The following is a 3864-nucleotide window of genomic DNA, read 5'->3' as shown; positions in this document are numbered from 1 at the left end:
TCAATTAATGTCCAAGTATTTAACATATTTTGTCTCCATTGCAAATGAATTCTCTTCTTCATTATATTCTTCAGTTGTTTGCAACCAGGAACATGACTATTTGTGTTAATTTGCCTTGAATTGCAAGATGTTTGTTAACCTCATTTATACCAACTAGTATATTATGACCTTTTATGTTCTAGAAGTGCAATTTTTCTGGGGTATCCCAGCAGTATCTATCACAGTGCCTGGCATACAATAAGTGCTGGGCCTACTGAAGAAAATATGGCTTTCTTTGCTGATGGTGCTCATCTAATTTCTTTTTCCTTACCAATGACTATGGCTTATATTTCTAGTACAATGTTTAAAACAATGAAAGAGTCCTAACTTTATCAGTTGTAATTTTTCCTATTTATATGGATCTCTCTTCTCTATGAAAGATAGTGTTAGATTTTATATTTAAATATATGAAAATCAGACTCTTTTGAGGGCTAAATACACTGTCCAAGAATAGTTGTTCCAGGGCGCCTGGGTGGCTCAGTTGGTTAAGCGACTGCCTTCGGCTCAGGTCATGATCCTGGAGTCCCGGGATCGAGTCCCGCATCGGGCTCCCTGCTCGGCGGGGAGTCTGCTTTGCCCTCCAACCCTATCCCCTCTCATGTGTTCTCTCTCATTCTCTCTCTCTCAAATAAATAAATAAAATCTTAAAAAAAAAAAAAGAATAGTTGTTCCATTTATTAGAGGCCTTTTCAACATCTATTGAGATATCATTTTAACAGTGTTTGCGTATTAATATGATGAACTGTCATAATAATTTTAATTTTATCAGCTTATCTTGTGCTCCTGGATTAAACATCACGTGGTCAGAGATAAATTTTTAAGTGGAATTATTTTCTGTTTAAAATTGTTAATAAATAATGAATACCTATAAGTAAAGTTGGCCTATAATTTTCTTTTTTTGTACTTTTTACCAATTTGGGGGTTGAAATCATATTTCCTCAAAAAGTAAATCGGGAATTGAGTAAACCGCATCAATTTGACTTTAAAAACAATTTAGAGGAGAGACAGGATTTTTTCATACTTGTAGAGAAATATTATAAGCTTTTTAGCCAGATAGATCTCAGTTCAAATCCTAGCTCTCCCACTTACATGCTGTGTGACTCAGGCAAGTCATCTAACTTTTCAAAGCCTAGTATATGAGCTGTAAACTGGTGTTACTAATAGCTCCCATATATAATCATTGTGTGGATCAGAACCTATAGATGTGTGTGTGTGTTTGTAAAATGATCTAGTCCATAGTAGGTGGTCAAAACATAGCATGGCTTTTAAAATTTGGGATCTTTCTATTAATATATGTGGTCCAAATACCCATGGTTTGTGTGAGTTTCACCATAAGACTTTAATAACTTCTTGTTTCTTTCTCTGTAATTGGTATGGTCATGTTTTCTGGTTAATCTTGCATGAGCTTTTATATTTTGTAATTTTGTGAGGCATCATTCATTCCCGGTCTGATTTATCGGATCTATTAGCGTACAGTAAAGAGTACTGTTTATCTGCAGATTTCTAAATCTTTTACATTTGTTGTCAGATCTCCTGTCTCATTTCTAATTTAATGAATTTGTGATGAAACCACTGTTCATTTTTTCAAAAACCAGCCATAGGGTTTATCAGCTTTTTCTCCACTTTATTTCTACCTTTAGGTTTATGACTTCTGCCCACTCTTTCTGGCTTCTGACGTTGCTCCTATTCGAAAACATCTAGATGCAAGTTTAATTCGTTATGCTTTGCCTTTCCTTTCTTAGCAACATAAACAACTAGAATAATGCATCTCCCTCTAAGCACCACTTTGGCAACATCCCACAGTATTTTGATTTGCTCATATTTATGTTTGTTCTGCTTATTAAAAAGTCTGGGTTATTGGGTTCTGCACTTCTCTCAGAAGATGTTATTTAAGAGAGCATGTTGTTAATTTCCGTTATTTATTTCTCATTTCATTATGGCTTCATAAAGTGTTTTTTAGTACTTTTGTCTTTTTATATTCTCAAAATATGTATCTAAATCTAGGCATATCATTAATTTTTATGAATGATCCACATGGATTTGCAAAGAAATTCTATCACTACTTTAAGAGTAAATAATGTGATTAGTTTGAAATTTATGCTGTCATTTTTAATTAAAGTAAGAGCAAGAGGACCCTGAAAAATGTGCATTTTCTTCTTTAGATTCTAATCTTAGTTATGGGAACTCTTCCAAAGGAAAATGAAATGCTGTTGGTTAATTTCCTAATGTTGCCACTTAACATAAGAATGACAGTTAGTCTAAACAAAACATTTTAATGTGTTAATTCTAACTAAATGTAGTAAGCCATGGTATTTAAACTTGGGAACACAGTGAAATCTCATTTTAGTAGTATCAAAATACACCAGTGTTGCAATATGTTCCTCTTCTAGATAATAGCCGTTGACAGGTGGAAAAAAATCCACATAATTCTTTCCTGACAGCTGACCAGTACTTTCCAATGTACATCCATAGGCTATTATTGGGGGAGGGAAGGCTTCAGAGGTCAGATACATTGGAAATGCTAGTTTACACTAAGGTTTCCTTACTGCAAAATTTCTTAGGGTCTTTATGTACTAATGGAGGTTATGATTTTCTTAAAAAGGTATATAGGTCCCCCAATATTTGACCATGGAACCCGTCATCGCTAACTACGCTGAAGCACTAGTATTTTCATGGAATACACTTTGGGAAACACTATTGGTGAATAACAAAAGCAGTTTTCTAAAGTTCCCCCAAGCAAACACAATTGCCCCAGCAGGAGGCCCAGTGAAGTTAAGCAGGGGATAGTTCTCGCAGAACCCTAAGAAAAATTTTTTCTCACCAGGAAGCTGGGGCAAAACAAATGCAGAGGATATGGGGGCAGGTAGTGAAAAGAGTGCATTGGTGACTGTTCTACAGACTGCAAAGGGTGTCCATTCCTTAGGACCAAAAGCAGAGACTGTCCCAGGTCAAACTGAGCTTTAGATAGCAGAGGAAGAAGAACCTCATGCTATAAGAAATATGTCCCTTCTCCTTGGAGGTTCACAACCATGCAGTTACATACAGTGCCTTCTCCCGCTCCCCGTCATGGTCACCTCAGACCTCACGAGCACTCCCTCCCATTCACTGGGGGCTCCCAGGCTCACACTCCACCGTAAGTCCCACCTGCACTCAAAATGACTTCAGTGTGCCCGTGGATACCATGTCCGACCTCTGGCCTCTCAGTTCCTTGCTCTCCTCGTCTCCAGAGGTCGCTTCCATCTATCCGTGTTGACCTCTAGAATTTGTACTCACCTGGAACAGTTCAACTCTAATGGCTTCGGTTCAAAGAGCCCATTTTCGGGTCACTAGTTTTCTCAGCCTGTGACTCTCACACTTCAGCACTTAGAAAATAGAGAAGTCAGAAGATGACGAAGGCTCCGTGAAGTCTCTTAGGCCACTCTTGCTTCCATCTTAGATACTGGAGTCCCTGACTTCACTCTTTTGGCAACATCCTTAACTTCTGCGCTTCCTTTTCCTTCTATTTCTCCCACCTGGCAAACCCCCAACTCTAGATCAACATGGCAGAACATATGTCATGGAACCATATGGAGTGGTGTTACTACACATTCATGCTGTCCAACCTTATTTGTGTCTTCACCCTGGCCAACAACCCTTTCATATGCCCTGCTCCAGTTTCTCTCCCATTCCTCAATACAGCTCACTTCATCTTTTCACCTGTTTCCTTACACTTGACCTTGCTACCTATAAAATACAGCTCCTGTTACCACCCTTTCACCTGCTCCTCTCCAGATTACCCTGAACTACTTACTGTTCTCAGAAGACATCGTGGTCTGTCTTGTCACT

The sequence above is a fragment of the Neomonachus schauinslandi genome, chromosome X, assembly GCF_002201575.2.
Source record: "Neomonachus schauinslandi chromosome X, ASM220157v2, whole genome shotgun sequence".
NCBI lineage: Eukaryota > Metazoa > Chordata > Mammalia > Carnivora > Phocidae > Neomonachus > Neomonachus schauinslandi.
Note: the sequence above shows the minus strand (reverse complement) of the source record.